The sequence below is a fragment of the Falco cherrug genome, chromosome 7, assembly GCF_023634085.1.
Source record: "Falco cherrug isolate bFalChe1 chromosome 7, bFalChe1.pri, whole genome shotgun sequence".
NCBI classification, from domain to species: domain Eukaryota; kingdom Metazoa; phylum Chordata; class Aves; order Falconiformes; family Falconidae; genus Falco; species Falco cherrug.
In genome coordinates, this window is record NC_073703.1 from 11,500,554 (window position 1) to 11,519,678 (window position 19,125).

Here is a 19,125-nt window from a genome sequence, read left to right on the forward strand (position 1 = left end):
CTAAAATAATTCTTAAGAAGAAACCCTGCATAGCTTCCCTGCTCCATGACAATTAAAATCAAATAAACAAAGCTTACAATTTACACTGGAAATCTTGTCATTTAGACATGTAACTACCAAACACAGTGCTGTTCATGTCAGGCAGTCAATTGCAACTTGGATGTCAACCAAACGTATCGATGAGTTACCCAATGTACCTGATCAGAGGAAAGTGTGCAGATCAGGTAGGACCAGATCAAAAAGCTTTGCTACTGGAGGGCTGATAAGTCATTCTCTCACAGACTTGTCTCATATTGAGAGAAGATAATGCATAGGCTAGCTGCACAGAGTCTAAGTCTCCCTCCTGGCCTGGTGCAAATCCATCAAAGTCAATGAAGGATATTGATTTCAATCATGGACTGCTGAGAAGCACACATAAACAAAGGGAGAATCAGTCCCACATCATTTTAAAAAATGAAGACACAAACACGCTGTTTCTTATCTCCATGTGGACTCCGAGTCGGTAGCCCTCCACTTTGTATGGCTTCTCTCCCACCTCTGACATGAGCCGCCTCTGGGAAAAGGCATGGATACACACTTTGGCAGCTCGGCACTGTGCCCAGCTGCTGGTTCTTTGCCAAGTTCCTCAGTTAAGGCACCCTTCAAGGACTCAGATTCAAAAAAGTCATGATTATAAGCACCAAGAAGTTCTGACAGTCCTTTCAAAAAAGGCCCCAAATCATGGAGGTTTGTGTAAAGCATATCTGAATCTCTGGGAATGTGGTGGAGCAGGCACAGTCCTTGGATGAGCCACCCGGGCTCCAACACGTGAGTGCACCAAGGTCCTTCCCACCCTTTCTCTGCAGGCCCTGTGGACAAGACTACCTTGCTCAGACCTTTCTCTTCACTTTGGGGCCGTATTTCAGTCTCACTAATTCTGTATGACAGCTCTCATAGCCATTTGTTTGTGTCCGCACAGCAAAAATATAGAGAGACTTTCTCACATCTTCCATCCATCTCTCCTTTGGCCTTGACGGAAACAACCTGAAATGCAAACGATACTCTCTCCCTTTTACTGTGTTACCTCTCTCTTTGCATCCCTTCTGAGGCTTTTCAATCTGCAACAAACCAATATATGTCATTGGCTTCACAGCCTCTGTTCAGACTTCTTCCCACCTCTTGTACCTTACCAAGATGCTGGCAACTCGCTTCCAGGCAGCCCCTGGTGCCTGACTGTATATTACATTATCAAACAGTCATGATCATACTCCTTCATAAAGACCTTAAAAGACAACTATTTTGTGTTTTTGCAGTTCTTTGCGTTTTCCTACCATCCCTTTCATTCCTTGGGAGCAGGCATGAGTGCAGCTCCCAGATGTGAAGGAGGCATTATTGCCCAGTTGACCCAGCAGACCTGGAGCTAACGCACTACATGCTGCTAAATGGACCTTGGTAAAAAATAGCAGGACTTGGCTTATTTGGCTGGACAATCTGGGCTAAAAAAAAATTATCCAAGAATACCAGTCTGCACCAGGAGCTGACATTCAGTGTAATCAAGCTCAAGAAAACAGGAAAACAGAAAAGCAACCTCTGCAAGCCAGATCTCCAATGCTTTGAAAATACCTTACAACCACCACTTCCAGGCATACATCTAGCAATCAGGACATCATCAGCTCCTCTGGTTTTTGTTGTTGCAATAGCAGGGGGGGAGAAAGCTCTGACCCAAAGGCTGCCTTTCAGTTGTCAGCTAGCTCCAGCCAGCCTCTGTTCGAGCGAGAGCCACGTTTCTGCCAAACAACCCTCAAACTCCACAGAGTGCTTTGATTAGCAGCATGGAGCGACGGGATTAGCACCCGCTGAGCTGCCGTAAACTTGAGCTGCTGCATCTCCACTGCAGCACCAGCTCTGATATCAGCCACACAGCAATCACCAACAACGACACGTACAGTGCTCTCGGAGCTAAAGGGAAGTGTAAAGGGAGTGCGTGTGTGTGCGTGCGTAAAGGAGCTGACAGAAAGGCAAAGCGCAATCACCCCTTAAACCAACAGCTTGTCAGACGCGAGCCCAGAGCTTGCCGCACTCCCCCACCGCACCACACTGAAAGCCATTTGGAAGCAGATGACACACCTGCAAAGTGTAAACCCAAACCAAAGCAAACTCTCATTTTCTTCATGAAAGAATTCTGAAAAACAATAATGTTAGAACATGCTTGGCAACACCCCACAAACACTTTCTAAGCAAAAAACTTCTGTCCCAGCTTAAACTGCCCAATAGTCCTATAAAGACAAAACATGATTTCAAGCTTTTCTGATCCATTTCAGTCCCATAAATCTGAGTGCTAACCGCTTAGCAATTATTTTATGAAAAGAGCAATATAAAGTGTCCCATGGCTACTGGGTGCTGAGGAGTCTCAGCTGGGATGCACAAAACCACGCAGTTCTGCAGAATGAACAGCAACCTGGGGAGATCCCAAAGCAAAGGAGCTACAGCAAGAGGAAGGCTCCCGAGCATCACCTCCAGCAAATGTTCAACAATGATTACAGCCACAAAGAAAGAAAGGCTCCAGAACATGTGGGCCTCGCACAGCAGCAGGCTCTTGCCTTTAAGACAGCATCCACCTCCTCTTTCTGCAGATTTGTGACTTACTGAAATTACTCAAGCAAGACCTCACTGTATCAACAGCACCCTTCGCTCATCCAACAAGGGAAATCCCTTCACCTATGTTGTTGTCAATGGTTAAAATGTCCTTTAGTATGGAGAACTAGAAGACTGCCCCCCAAAAATGTGATGTTTGCAAGGCTCCCTGCAGCTGCTGGGGTCAGGGTTAGGGAGCAGGCAGGCAGCTGCCATTGGGTTCCCAGCTGTGCCCCAAACCAGCGTCTGCCTCTGCCCAACCTCCTTGTGCCCAAGGCACATGTCACGATCCCCTCAGGTTAGGACAGACACCCTGGTCCCCCTTGCTGCTGTCACCTCTACAAAGCCCACGTGCAGGTTTGACCCCATGCCTGCCCATGCCTCTGTATGCACCAACTCCTCCTCAGCTGCCTCCCAGAGGAACGCAAAACACTGCTGATGGGACCAAAACCTTATTAACATTCCAGACAAAAGACGTGAAAACCAACAAATGATTCCCATTATCTCCTGCACCGTCTCAAATAATTCCTGGTTGACACTAGGCTGCAAAGCCAAACCACCTCTCTATCTTCAGCAGTCTGTCTCCTTAGATATCCAGCACCAACCTCACATCCCGAGAGGAGAGTCGGGCTCTGCCTTTCATATACAAAGTTTAACTACACAGCTGGGCTGTTCTGAGGAGGAAGACTAAGCCCACCAGGAGACAGGTAGAGGGGGGACCAGAGAGGGCTGCAGATGTCTTTGCATTGCATGAAATGCCCAAGAGCCCCACGGCAATGTATCATAAAAAGGACCTTACGCAAAGCATCGTCCTCACCAACTCACGAGTACACTCCAGCAGCTCTTGGAAACAGGGTCCAGGATTCTTGGCAGGGTGGGAGGAAAAGGGAAAGGGAGAGGGAAAGGGAGTCTTTCTGGTGGACGGGGTTTTTTTTCCACCAGCCAGGCCCCTAGGTCCCCTGCTGCCAAAGCACTCAGAATAAAACATTAATTCAATACCACACATTTAATTACACATTATTTGAAAGTGAATTTATTTAACAGAGGAAAATAGTCTTCAGAGAGCATCTGCCTCCCTCAGACTCATGCGTCTGCAGGGAGGGGGCTTGGAAAGGAGATAGGAGGAATAATGGTTTGTTTTACATCAGCAGCTACTGCCGTTCAGTTCATCCCTTCAAAAGGGGAGATTTTAAAGAGATAGAGTTGTGTTTTGCAGGAACTTACCGGCTGATTTGATTTTCCAGCTAGTTTTCACTTGATTGGAAAGCGCTGCTGCAGACAGATATCACTTGTCTTTCTTTTTTATTATTTTTCCAAGGGAAGGAAGGGATTACTGGTGGAGGGATGGAGGAGGATTGGCTGCCCCTCAAGGGACCACGCAATAGTCAGATTTCAGGCTTAAGGCTTTAACAACACAGTAATCAGACACTTAGCAGCATCCTATAGCTGAGATGGATAACCACAAGAAAGCTGGAAGCGACCAAGTCTCAGCAGCAGCCTCACAGCTTTGAGACTGTCTCCCAGCAGGAACGCAGAGGCTTACCTTCTGCCCCCGAGGTCCCGGAGCCTCTCGGCTATCGCCTCCCCCAGCCTGCGAGTTCACTGCCACGGCCCTGCCTGCTCCAGCGGGCCCAGAAGCCCGGCAGTGCCTGCTTTCAGGCAGCATCGAGCCTCCTATTTCCCCAGTCAAAGCTCCACTGCAGAGAGATGGGGACCAACTCCAGCACCTGGCACAGGCAGCAGCCCCTCCTCGGCTGCGTGTGAATCATGCTGAGCCGCCGCAAGGCCAGAAAAGAGCTGCCGGGTCCTTTGTAGGAAGCAGTTTCCTCTCAGTAAACTCAGCCTGAGCTTTCGCCTTTGCTGTCCTCCGGGTTTTGGCACCCCTGCAATGTCCCAGCAGGAAGATGTCACTCAGGACTGAGTTAATTGGCTCACGCCAGGACATGAGCCTTTCTCCCAACCCTCATCCCTGTGCTGGGTCTTCCTCCCACCGCTTAAGTTGGAAGCAGCACCAAAAAACACTTTCATCTTTGCAACAGCCTTGATTAGGCTGCATCCCCCACCTGGAGTGACAGGCAGACATGAAAGTGCTGCTAGCACCCAGCACTCCCTCCCACAGGTAACAGGAGAGCTCAGCCCAGCTAGTACTTACCCCCACAGCAGCTCCCACGTCCATGTCCCCATGTCCCCTGGTCAATCTATTACCCTTTTTGGCCTCACCAGCCAGATCCTGCGGGTGCCATCGCGGTCCAAGTAGTCAACCTCAGAGCCATGCTGCAGTTTGGTTGCACACCCAGGCAGATATTGCAGCACTGGGTTCAGGTCACAGTATTAAGCTTTTCCTCGAAGTTTTGAGGATTCAGGAGGTTTTGATGCTACTGTTTCAATGTTGGTCAGTCTCTGGCCTGATCCATGGTTTGAAGGATCTAGCCACAAGTGTATGCTGCTTCTGCCTAGTCCGGCTTTCCTGTCAGCATCTTCCTAATGGCTTCTGATCTTACTGTGCCCCCACCACAAATGCTAAAAAATTCCATATATATTGAATATGTTCTGGGGACTATGTGACTATCAGAAGGATGCTATTAAAGTAAAAGGTATGTTTTGGAAGTGGTTTGAGTGCCAAACTACAGTTGTGGTCCCTAGTGCAGAACCCACTCTGAACAGAGTAAGAACTCAGCCTGACGTTGGGTGCAAAATGAAGTATTTTTAGAAGAAGTGCAGTTCCCTCCAGATGTGAAAGTGTGAAAAGACTTACAGAAAAATCTGTTGTGACAGCATTTCTGGACCATCTCAAAGCAGTAAATTTGGTGAGAGGGCCTGGTCTTCTGCATTTTCCAGCTAGAGCTCCAGGCAGGTTGGAAATGGTTCTGATCACTGCCAGCCTTACCATCATCTCAAACACAAAGGACAATTTTGGACAAAATATAGCATCTTCTGCTTCCCCCCGCACCCCCCTTTCTTTTTTCCCTTCTGTTATTTTTGAGTACCTATGTCTTTTCTCGTCCATGCCCAGTCATTCTCCCACCAGCTTCCTTCGGTGGTCATTAAATGAGTGGCTACTGCAGTCAAAGTCACGGAACAAGAAAATTCCAGAAGTAAGGCCATATGGAGTAAAAACATGAGGTGTTGAAAGACAAATCTCAGGCTCAAGTTATGATTTCATTAGAAAGCCTCTCTCCAATTTGCCCAATTTCCATCCCTCCCTTTCCTTCCCACCTCCTCCAACTCTGTTTCTCACAGGACCAACACAGGAGGTGTACTTATTCTACGGCTTGATGAGGTGTTCCCTCAGACTCATGTTTTCCTAACACCCTGAATGGACCTTGCTCCCTCTTTGTTTCTGCCTGAGGTTTCCTTGGCTTTCTCCCTGCTTGTTCTGTCTGCACAACCCCATCCCTTTTTTCATCTTGCCAACTTCTGCAGAAGGAAACCCCTGCAGGAGGAGTAATCTGAAACAGCTCTGCCTGCTGGGCTCTAAAATTACTGTGGTTTGGGTGACTTCGGCAACTGTTATGAGGTAGCAAATTATGCAGAGAGGAATAAAGAGAAAGATGGATCATACAAAGGAATTAGCTAATCTGATGGGGATAGCAGCTGGTCCTCCTTTAGCTCTCCAGGTCTGTACATAGTTGGAGCTTCCTGGACTGCTTTGGTCTATGTCTGAGTCACAAGTAGGATGCGATGAATATTGGGCTGGTGTTCCTGTGATACATCACACAAAGAGAAGTCCACCTTTCCTCTCAGGTCCCCCTCACTGCTGAAAAATGAGCAGGGTGGTGGCAGGGCAGGTCTAGATGAGAGAAAGGAGCCCATCAGTACTGTGGGCCCATCCTGCAGAAGAGGACCTCTGAAAGGTGCCGGCTTGGCCGTGTGTTGGCTCTGGAGCTTCTGCACAGTGGGATTGGATTCGTTTCACAGACACTGGCCAAGCGGAGGCACTGTCGTCCCAACACCACCTTCCTCTCCTTGGCAGAAACAAGAGTGCTTTGGGGAGCAAGAAGTGAGCCATACACAGTTCTCCTTGGACAAGCCTTTGGAAATCCCTCAGCACCAGGAGTTCAGGACTATTTAAGGAAACACATACTCTTGGACACTGCCTTTCCTTCCCTGATGGTACTGCTTTATCATACCCCTGCTGTGCCCTGCCTTTATTACGATTATAAATGTGAATCCATCTTGGTTTATTGTCTCTGACACTCCCAGCAAGGAGAGAACATGGGGTAATAAAACACTATATATTTGTCCATTTGTCTGTCTGTCATCTTTCAGCAATGTCTCAAGCTGTTATGAGCCAGATGGTTGGGGTGAATTTTCACAGGAAAACATCACAAACTTCACTGCATGCAAGAGGGTGGTAGAAAATCCCACAGTTTTCTCCTGTGGCAAAACATCAGTGTCTGCACCAGGGGAAAAATACCCAGTTAATTCTTCTTAAGGGCCCTGGTGAGACTTGAGAAAACATTCTGCAGCGCTGGTAGCCTCAGAAGACATGATTAATTGCAGATGGTGAAAAGGTGCATGTTCAGCTTTAACTGAACTATGTGTGAGGACCGGATGATTGCTAAGTTGGTATTCAAGACACATTGGGAAGGCAAACTACTAGATCTTCAGCTACAAACCCAAGATTATATATATATAATTTTATATATATATCATATATGGCTTAACAGCTTAAATTTAAATGTGTATACTGAAGTTTTACAGCAAGAACATACTGCCAGTGGAAAGTACCAAAATGAGCAAGATTGCTAAGAAAGGAGGGAAAGGGAAATAATGTTTTGCAGTTAGCTGAGGATGCAAAGGCATAAAAAGGACCTCCCAAAGCTGGCAATCACTATTTGTAGATGAATATATGTGAGTGATGCTGCAGAGCACAGAGTGGGGTATAATGGTGGAAAGATGTCTGATATGCCATTATCTGTTTCTCCTCACTAGCTTAGGACAGGTCTCATTTAATTGGAAAATGTCTTGAACAAGAGTATATAAGTTGCTTTCCTGAACTGTCTTTTATTGGAGAGCCTGCATCAGATACTGGGATGGTAACATGGAAGAATCAGAAGCCAGTTTCCATTAATCTAATCCATCAGCCTGCCTGCAAATCCTGCTCCATTATTGCAATCTGAGCTTGGAAAGTGACCCCAAATTCAGCTTGTATTATAAAGGTCACCTTGATGTCTTTTCTTTATCAATCAGAGTTTAAATCAAGTCCCTTAACCTTTTTCCAGGGCAGAATTTTCAAGCAGGTAATAGGCCAACCTACCCAGATCAATATCTGAGTGCAGATGAGCACCCAAAGTTTAAAACTTCACTCAGACTTCTTGCATTTACACAGCCAGGGCGCAATTCTCCTGTAAACAGAGCTCACATTGAGTCATCTGAGGTTTCCAGACTAGAATCTGGAATTGTAGAGAAAGCAGACAAAATAAAAAAATAATGAAGGAAAAAATAATTACCAGGCTGTTCAAAATCACATCTTCATTTCTGGAAGGAGTTCAATGAAGGAAAAGATTCCTATGGTGTCCAGCCCGCTGCATTTATCCTTTCTTGATAGATAGTGCTGTGTCTCCACGCCATAAATTGCTGTCTCCCCAAGCCATGTCTCCTCCGGCATGGGTATATTCCCAGTGCTGCTCACAGTATTGCAGGACGATCAAAGAGCTCCCCTCTCCCTCTCTCTGCATCTCTCCTCTTGCTTGGGATTCCTCTCTCAAACACACCCCAAATCAGGAGAGGCACTGGGCACATGTGGGACCTTGGCCACAGTCAGCACTGGTGAAAAATCACTCGCATCCATGGTGTCACAGCAGGGATGACTCCGGCTTCTGCTTTCAGCGTCTCCTTGCAGATCGTTAGCAGACATCATGAAAAACACAGATGATTAAGACTGACCTCCAAGACACATCACTTTCAGCCTCTTTCCAACTGGAAACACTTTCAGCAATAACTCCTTTCTGTCTCTTGCTTTTAGGGCAGATTCCTACGTAGGCTTTCATTTTAAATTCTACACCAATGCTTCTACCCCCAGTCATTAATCTCTGATGCTGGTCCTTGTCAAATACTTGCTGAAAATCTCACTGTACTATATCCACTGAATTTCCCTTATATATAGTGGCAGTTAGCTCCTCAGGGAATGCCAGCAGATTACTTTAGTGCGACCTCTCACTACTTCAAGCCACGTAACTTCGGTCTTCACAGAGTGTTGCTTTTCCAGGTGTTCTCCCATAACATCCCTTAAAGTGTAAGAAGATTTCCAAGATTTTCCCAGAGCAAACATTAAACTTCCTGGTCTGTCTCTTGTCCCCATTATGTCCACCACCTTCCAACTCTCATCCATCTGCCCCATTTTAGATGGGCAATTTAAAACGTCAGTGAAGAGCTTGGTGAGTCTTCTGCATGTCTACAGGTGTGTACGTTACAGGACGTCCTCTCCATCTGCAGAGGATGTTTACCTTGTCCCATGCCCTTGAACAGCTGGTCACTGATATGGGGAGATATTTCCCTTCATCTTCTATAAAGTAGGATGTGATTTTAGCAGATGAAAAATATTTAATATTGCTTCTCTCCTCGTATCGCTGATACAAGCTGGCTTTTGTTCTCTGTCATCAGTCTAAGTTCTGCATATATATCACTCTCAAGATAAGCACTTTCTCCTCTCTATCAGCCGTACGAGCTCACTGTTCTCAAAACTCCAAGCACCTCTTTGCTGTGAGGCCAGTTTCTTTGTCACTCGGAGATACTTACATGCAAAAGGACCTTGCTGTCTGAAACACACCCTCAGCATCCTCTATGGCTGCTGCTTTCCATCCCTCTGTTTTCTTCTGCTTTCTTCTTCCTGTCCTCTCCTTTCACTGTGATACTTCAGCATTGCCCCATCACAGTCTATCTCTTGCTTAGCCAGCCTGGCACACATCAGTCCTTTCATTCTGTCTTTTATTGCCTATTTTTACTAGACTGAATGTTTAGGGCAGCCTTCCCAACTGTACCTCTCAGACTTGCATTAAAGCCCAGCCAGCTTTCTTCAACTCATTTTGCATTCCCTGTAAGCCTGCCCGCCGAAAGGCCAGTGGTTTTGTACGGCTGCCCTTTCTGCAGACCCTCCTCAGCACTTCAGCTCTGCAGGGAATATAATCACTGCATCCTAGATGCTCTTCAGTTTCGAGTGTATTTATTACAGCTGCTCAGTTTCCTTTAATCTGTCATTTCGAAAGGCTTCTCCTCCCCCCACGACTGCCTTCTTTTCACTGAACCGTAAGTGCACTGAAGGAGGCTTTTACCTCTGACCCTCACCGCCTGCTCCAGTCCCATCCCTGCACTGACTCATGCTGGGTGCCTTGTGCACTGATTATTGCTCGTTACCCATGTGGCTTAACGAATGCACCCGGCCCTTTACAAACAAGTGCAAATGTTGCAGACAGCACGCTCCCACTGGTGACCCCTCGGGACTAATTGAGGGAGAGAAGACAACACTTTCATGCACAAATTGCCTGTATCATCAGCACCGAGATGGAAATAAACACCGAGAAACTCTCCCAGGCTTGTCTGAGAGAAGGAAACCTTAATGACAGAGAGTGCCCATGTCTGCCAGAGTCTTGTAAAACAATGCACTTCTGGGGGAACAGAACTATGTTTTTATGTAGGGGATGTGTGTCCCCTCGGCGACAAGGTTGAGCGTAAAACCACAAGCATCCCTTCAGAGCTGGGGCTGAAACAGCCAGAGAAACCCCAGTTGATATGAAAGACATCAACATGCCTTCCTATATGTTAAGCTGTGTGGGCATGCACACACCCCGAGGTTTAATTGGTGTATTAATGTATTAAAGCACTGACACAAACAAACAGGGACTGCTTTCATAAGCTACAAAATCCTTGAGTACATTGTAATTAGCTGGGCTTGTTAAACCACTTAATAAGCAATAGATAGCATGTGTCTGATGCCCCTGCACTTTGGCTCAGTGGGAAAGACAGGCAAGTGCTTAAATATGGAATGAATTCAGTTCTTAGGTGAACTGTTAAGAAATATCATTTCATTCCCTGTCATAGGGAACTTCTGCCCAGGGCAGACACAGCTGAGACCAGGGCTAAGGCCAGAGGTTTCTCTGGTCACCATCACCATTCTCCCCCTGGCATCCTGTTCCCTGCCTGGCCATGCACTCCCTGTGCTTCTGTATGAACAGCAATAGCCTGGGGAAGGCAGCACACTTGCCTCAGTTTCCCTTCCTGAAAATGGCCTCTGAATTATGCCCTTAGCGACTCTTGTTGACTACCAGTTGTAAAAGTGCTCTAAAAACCTTCAAATAGGACAGATACAGAAAAAGGGAAAGAACACAGCAAGACAAAACACGCAGACAGCATTTCCCAGTAGATCCCAAAGCTTTACAAACTAACTGCAGATGCATTGGAGTCCTTTCTCCTTTGCAATCCTGCTCTCTCAACTCATTACACAATTTCACAGGAGCAATCTCACCCTTCAGCCTTGACTGCAAGGGGCTGGGGGGAAACGGGGGCTGGCACAAATTTTCCTGTGCTTACCCAGGCTCTTTATCTGGGGACTAAACCTGGAACCTGTTGGACTAGAGGCTGTATGATCCAGTTAGAGAAGAGGAAAGAGCTGCCACGTGCTCGCTCCGTGACCAGGCAGCTCCCAGGCTGCATCTGGTGGTTTCCAAGGAAAGGTGGGAAGGGCTGGCACTAGGAGCATGGGGGAGAAAGCCCTGTGTTGAACAGGGGAAGGGGGTTATCTTTTCAAATGTTGGGCTTCTTTCCTTGTGATACCTCGTCGTTTGGGTATTCAAGGGAGGAAATACCTGCTTTCTGAACCAGGTGGCTAAGGAGCGTGAAGTATATGGCTGTATCTTAGCATCCAGTATATTGATTTGGATGGGGTAGGGAGAAGGGAATATATTCACATAATTCCATATGACACAGTGGCACTACCATGACTTTCACCAGCTCACAAAGCAGACCAAAGTAGCGAGAGCTAGGAAACCATCCCAAACACAGCCCGAAAGCTTTTCGACCAGCGAGTCATTACCAGGACTCATGCTGTGATCTCTCTTCTCCCGCTCCCTGACACATCCCAGGAAAGGAGAAAAATCAGCACAAACACAACCAGAGCAGGCAAGACACCTCTAGGGTTACTCAGCATCCCCGAATGCAGAATGGGCAGGCAATGCCTTAATTTTATCCCAAATTCTAGCTTACACCCACAACAATACCACCAACCCATGTGCTCCCGCACAGTCCAGCTGGCTATCCAGCACCTGACTTCACTTCCCCCAGCACATCACCACGCACAACAGCAGCTTTCAGAGAGCGGGCAGAGAAGCTCCCTGAAATACCGCCTCCACCCAAGCCCATCACGGAGACTTGCAGCTCTGCAGCTATTCCTAGATCCCAACTGGATTCTTCTTTTCATCTTTATTCTGCCTCCTATTCTAGTGCTGAACCCCAGGCCTGCTGCCTTGGAGCTTCCTCCAAACGTTGCATTCATCCATTTTTAAAGGTGACCTTCCAACTTTAAAGGAAGTTAGCAAGCCTTACTGTCTTCATTTGCCCTCTCCTTCTTTTCAACCTGCTCTTTATTATGAATTAAAAAGGGGTCTGAAAGGTTTCTTTATTAAAAAATAAAATCTTTAGAAAGACCACGTTTCCAAATCATTTCTCTCTCAGTTTTTGCAGCAGCCTTCTTGGATGCCAAAGTGCTTGCTTGCTGCAAGCAATCAGCTGCCAGCTCTGACGGTGAAACCTCCTCCCATCCCCACAAGTGCCTGCCACCCTCACCCCACCACTGGCCTCCTCCTCCCTCGTGCTGTTGCTGCTGTTTGGCAAAGAAGCACCCTGAAATGTTCTGGGTGAAAAAGAACCTTTGAGGGAGCGGGGTGGAAGTGGAGTTATTTTTAACTTGGATCGTACTAGACACGGGTTAGCCTGTGGCCTCATAAGCTCTTGCGCTGGCAGAAATGAAGAACGGCAAATAAATGAAGTTCTCTTTCTCTCACCTTACTGCCAAAGTTGCATCTTGCAAGCCCTGGGGCCATATAGCAATGGAAAGGGAAGGTGTTTCCAGCCCTTAGCAATAATATTACTCTTGCCAATGAATTGGTCACAGTAATTAAAAAGGCAATAACAAAGCAACATGATAGTTTCCTGCTGTTGTGGTACAACATTTTGCCATTTAATCAGGACAAGCAATACCTGAATTTTTACTGCAATACAACTGAAATAAGAAAGAAAATTATGATCTTATAAAATGAAAGCTCAACTTCTTAGCCCTTCTCTTTGATTACAGAATCAAACTAACAAACAAACAAACAAACAAAAAAACACAAAGAAAAAGTGACCGACAAACCCCTCTCTCTTCCACCCTTGTCACTTTTATGGCTACGAGTTCTGGTCCCATTCAGATGGGTTGTGTCAACTATTTTTTTCTTCCAAGAGGTCAGGATACCACAAACCAGCGCCGTGCAGCCACACACTGAATTTAGTCATCGTCATCTGCCTCCATCCAAGAAACCATAGGCATGTTCTGTGCTATGGATATCTGGCTGCCAGGAATGTGGCTGACACCCACAAACTCATTTCATGCTGACCGCCAAGTGACCACAAATGAGCAGGAGCCCTTATTCACATCTGGCCTGTGCCACACCGAGCCTGGAAGTGCCTGGCTGAGCAAGAAAGCAGCCAGCCTTTCCTTCGAAACCACTCAATTACATTTGCCCCTGCTCCTGTTTGCCAGACCCAGATGGTTAAGCCTTCACCCCTGCTTGATCCCAGAGCATACCAAGGACTTCTTCATTCTCCATCCGACCTAACGTGTCCCTGCTTTTCCTGGCAGCCCCACTGTGCCCTCACAGGCTCACTAGGACATACCCTTTACTCCTTTAAAGGCCAATCATCAAGCTGCACAACAAGGGAAGCAGTTGATTAGGTTATCGCTACAATTACCTACAGAAAGTAGCAGAGTACGTCAGATTTTTAGGAGAAAAGAGTGCTTCCCAAAGCAAAGGCAGGATTGCAAAGAGAAGGTGCAACCAGGTCAAGATTTAGTACAATAAATAATGGAAGGTTCCTCGCCTCACGCCCTCAGCCTTTCCTTAGCTCTGATGCTCAGTTTCATCTTTGGGTGATGAATAATTCACGGAGCCTTAAAATATATATAATCTATATCTCCTAGAACAAAGAGTCTTTATTCAGGGAGTTGTGAGGGTGCAGAGAGCAGCATGTGTGATGCCTGCACTTGGGCTGGGATGTCCCTTGGGGAAGAACCCTTGTAGCTCCCCACTTCTTTCCCAACCCAGAAGCTGCTCTGAGCTTGAAGCTGAGCTCTGTGGGAGATCCCAGCTCAGTCTCTGTGACACAGGGACGTGCTTGCTGCTGAGTGTCTCAAGAATTGTTTTCTTGAATCATACCCAGGACCAGCTCAGAGCCAGGCTCTTCTCTTCCATCCCTGGCAGCCGGAGTGTACGGATACCATCAGTGTGCTGTGGGGGACTTAAATCATTTATGCAGGGTTACAGATGGGGAAGTACAGCAAAAACTTACCTCTATGTCACAGCCTAATCCACTGAAGACTTTACCATCCCAGCTTCCAGCTCTCTGCCTTGGACAGTAGATCACATTTAATGATCATGTCTCTTCCCTTGAAAATCCAACACCACCTTCCCACCATCAGTATCTGATTGCTACTATGCATACAAACAGAAACATACATACATACATCCCTGCACCATGACCGGTGAACACGTACTTACTTCTCCAGACAAGAGCATCACTTCAGGCAATTCCAAGGATGTTATGTCAAAGTTACCTCCTTTCCAACCGAAGAGATGGCCATCCTCTGGTTTCTTGTTGGGGAACCTAGGGATGGGCCTGGGTAAGATCTGGTGAAAGCTCCAAGCCCATGAGGATTTGTCCTTACTCAGAAGGAAGCACAGGCAAAAACACAGGCAAAAGATGGAGGGTCTCAGGCAGAACAGGCTTGGCAGCAAAGTCCTCCGTGGCTCGTGTGCAGCAAGCTATGGGACGCCGCCCTCCCTGTGCTGGCAGGCCAACAGCTCAGGTAGCTGGCAAACATAAGCTTCACAGTGCTATAAACTAATGGCACAGACATGCCCCAAAAAGTTGAACCATCCCTTCAAGAGATCACTCATCAAGGGATTCCTGTGCAGCCCATTTGCTTTCAGTGGCCCTTTCAGGATCAGAGAGCCAGGTTTCATTCTATGCTGTATCTACAGCTCATGGTCGCCACGTTTCCTTGCTTTTTGGAGTCTTAGAGATCTTCTAGAAGGGACATAGTCGATCCTTACCCATTTGGGTGTACCTGACGATACCTTTTACGCTCAGGAGTCTTTATCTCCTAAGGGCAATTCTGGGGGTTTTTGGCAAGAGGAATTCTTCTTCCCTTGTAAGACTGCTATTGATATCAATCGGCTCATTTTCTTTGAGGCTCAGGCCACCACCCTGAATCCAGGGAACGAAATTTGGCACAACATTAGATGCTTCACACATTACAGTCATGCAGAGGAGCTTAAGGACCTACACAGAACAGTACCCAACTCCCAGGAGTCCCCTCTGAGGTTAACAGGATTAAACTGAACTTTCAGTCTAGTCACAGGACAGTATTTTCATCCAACATGCACTGTCAGGGACTTTGCTGCCTTCTTCTGAAGCTGTGTCTATACAGATCCTCTGTTGGGATTGTGTGGCAAGTGTTTCATATGGCTGCAAAAGAGGTGATCCGTCTGTAATGCACTCTCTGCTGGCACCAGCCAGAAGGGTTAAGGCACATCAGAGCCTTTTTTGCTTACTGTTGATGAAAATGAGAGACTGGCATTATCATCAAGTAGTCACCCTTGCAGTTCTGTGCTCCCAAGCTTTCTAAAGAAGCAAAGAGCCATGCCGAACACCTCTCACAGCTCTGCCATGCCTGCTGGCACCCCAGCTGCATCCTCCAGCCGTCAGCCCTGACCCAGGCGGTCAAACAGGAGTAACGGTGGGTGTTAACCCCAGTCTCCAGCAGCACTGTTTCTTCTGGTGTTCCACTCACACAGTGCCAGATCTGCAGCATTTCCAGCCAGAAGAGCCCCTGCTAGCTCCTGAGCAGGGACTGACAGTTTCTCACTGATACTGTCTAATGCAGTCAGTTATCCTTTATGCATTTAGAACAGATCCATCAAAGTAATTCCGGCTAGAGGTCTGAATTCAGCATATTACACACATTAGCTCCCCGGAAGGAGAAAAATGGCACTTACCTGCCTTTAAGTGAGTCCCTTCTCAGTCACCTGCAATGTCTGTGCATTGTGAGATGTGATGGCTTTGGGGGATGTGTACCTCTGGAGTTGCTCTAGCAGTGCTGGGTGTATGACTGGAGCTTAAACACCCTTAAACTTGCAGCCCCCTCTGGCACCAGCTGATGAACAAATGTGTCTCAGGAGACACAAAGCAAACCTGCAGCCACCTCCAGCAGTCCATGGGGGACTGGACCAGGCACTACCAAGGAAGGAGCGACTGTGCACAGCTGCTCCTGTTGTCCCAAAATATTGCTTGGCACTGATGCAGCAAAATACAAGATCCAGAATATCTCTAAAATTACCAGGCAAAAAGGCCTCATGAGGAAATCTGAGCAGAGGTACAACTCTTTAGCCTAGCAAGATGAGCTCACATTGGTGGTGTTTGAAATGTGCATACAGCATTATCATGATGCCACCCTACATCCCCGTTACTGGCACCAGGACTGAATCCCAGCAGGACCAGCCCCTGGACATGTGTAGAACATCAACTTTCCAAACCATGAGTGCCTTCTCTCTCGTATAAGATGTTGCAATACACTCCACCACCTCACCAGCCTAGTCCACAGACTGCAAACATTCCTCCATCCCTCTCCCAATTATCTTAATAAACAGCCTGGACACATCTTTGACTCACTTAAGATAATGATGACCTGGCCACGATTAGCTTATTCAGACATCCTGGCAGTTTACCGAGCCTAATGTGACTCCAGTCTGGCTCTTTCTGACTTCTCATGAAAGAGGCTGACCTCCAGCAGCGGCTGCGCTTCATCAGCGAGTGGAGACCAACATACAGATCAGACATGGGCTGCTCCCAAAATTCAGGCTGGAGCCATGAAGGCTACTTGCTCTGAAAACAAGCTCTTAACTACCCCAAAAGCCTGGGGAACAGCAGTTTTTCTTGCCTGCAAACAGACCTGGTGGGGTGGTACCAGTCCCAGGATAAGAAACAGAAACATGGGGTTAAGGACAACCCCAAATACCAGATTACCAAAGAACGTCTCTGTATATTACATTTCTGGCTGCCTGTCTGAAACATTCATTCACCCATCGTGACAGCAAATGCAGCACCAATCAGCGCGTCACACAACGTGAATATCTGAAGCAAACCCTTGGAGGAAAAAAGCCTAATAGTCTGAAATCATAGGCAAATCCTTACAAAAAGTCAACTCATCTGCAGGAATTGGGCACAAGTCACAAATGACTCACTAACAGCAGAGCAAATAATTTAACCAGCACTTGGAATGAATCCCTCTGCTTTGTAGAGAACAACCAAAATTTATTCCTGCTGATTAGTCAGCAGCTGCACTCAAAAGTTCAAAATTAGTATCAAAGTTCAAATGTAGTTGTCTTGTACTTGCACTCTGCTTCACTGCTGGAGAGACCATCATCTTTTCTTCGGAAAGGAATCATCCCACATTTATTTACCGGGGCTGTGAGTGTGGGTTGGGATTTATTCTAGCTCTTAACTTGACAAACTGAGCCTGGACTCCACCTCACAGTGCTGTTTGGCAAAAGTCAGTTAACACTCTCTTGAATTGCTGTACTGGTTTCAGTAAGAACAGGCAACTTACCACTTCTCCGGGAACCAATTACCAAATCCCAACAAGGAAAACAGACAACCCCCAAAACTCCAGTGGTGTCTCCAAGAAGGTGAAATTCAGAACTGAAGAACGACATCAGGAACTGACACAACCAAACTGAGTCCAAGCAGAAGCAGAAAGGCATTTATCTGCACCCCTAGCCCCTCTGTGTCTTCCCCACGTGCCAGTTTATGAGAAAAACAAAGGAAGCTACACTGGGCAAATTAACATATATTTACCATTGGGTTTCCTATGTTGTTTTTTAGGGGTCAAGACAAAGCGGTACCTGCGTGGTCCCCGACAGCGTGGACCCAAGCTGGTACCACCAAGGAGCCTGCCTGTTATGAGAAGAGTTGGGGAGGACATCAAAGAAACCACAAATGATACAGGCAAAGCAAAATATATCACAACAGCAAAGGAAGATATGTTGTTGCTTCTACAGGTAAAGCACCTTTTCCAGCTCTGTGTGTGCCCGTCTCCTGTCATACTCTTTCCCCTTCAAAGAGACCGTATGCACTTCCCTGCAGCTCGATAAACTTTTCTGCCATCTGTTCAGGCTCTGCAGGCACTGGTAAATACACAGTTAATAAGGACTCTTTGACTTACTGCATAAACCACACCAGTTTAAGCATTAAGCAAAAATGAAGTCACCCAGCATTGATTTCTTGCATGCTCTCTTCCTGTCGCTCCTCCAGACCTGTGGTTTTTAGCTTTACTACTGTACCTAGGCCTCTTTATCCTCTGCTAATGCCAGGGCTTAACCCTGAGGATCTGCAGCTTTTTCTGGGTACAAATCAGAGCAGAGTGGTGATGCAGTTTGCTGAAACAGCAGAAGCACCCTCCTCTGACTGTCCACAGCTCCTGGGACTTCTGCCCCTGCCTTCCTGGACAGCGGAGCACAGACACACGCTGCAAAGGCCAAAAACCTGGTGGTACAGAAAACCACTACCTTCAAAAGAAGTTCCAGCTTCTTTCTCGGGAAAGAAGGGCTGACCCCTTAAAAGCACATCTAAGTAAACAAAAGAGCAGCAAAGGACATGGAGACTCAGCCGGTGCAACTTGAATAAGCAGCTATGGAGACTCAATATACCCTGGTCATGACCTACAGCATCACATACATCAAACACTCGCCTGCAGCAAGTCCAAGGTCCCACTGGGCCATGCATTATTTCCATCATGCAGAGACATATTGTGCCAGAATCATACAATGTCCATCACGCTCATTCCAGGCATGAACTAAAATAAATATGAGTCCATCTTTTTAGAGTCAAACCACAAGAAAAGAAAACTTAGCTTGTCTACTTGTTCACATGTAGGCTCCACAGTCTACAAGAACCGAGAAGGCAGGGTTGTGATTTTCAGGAGGAGTTGATACATACCAGTGCCTGCACCCTACCAAACCAGTATCCCAAGCTCCTTCAGTAATAAGCTTCATAAACAGCTCAAGAGTCATTTGAAGCCAGTGTGGGGAGGGAGAGCAGGACAACAGTATCAACTCACCGTCCAGCTGTCCCGAAGAGCATGAAGCCTTCACATGGGTACATCAGGTAACAGAGGCAACCAAGCAAGCACAAGGAGAAACAAGTGCCCTACCCCTCTGCAATGCATGTCAGAGCCCATGGGCACAGTTAAGCTAGCTCCTT

The 19,125-nt window shown here is 46.9% G+C and overlaps 1 protein-coding gene across 4 annotated transcripts in view; it reads right to left on the bottom strand.

The window, feature by feature from the left end:
• Positions 1-19,125, bottom strand: part of NTRK3 (neurotrophic receptor tyrosine kinase 3) — a 232,138-nt gene that overhangs the window by 62,320 nt on the left and 150,693 nt on the right. The gene's annotated exons all lie outside the window — the stretch shown is intronic.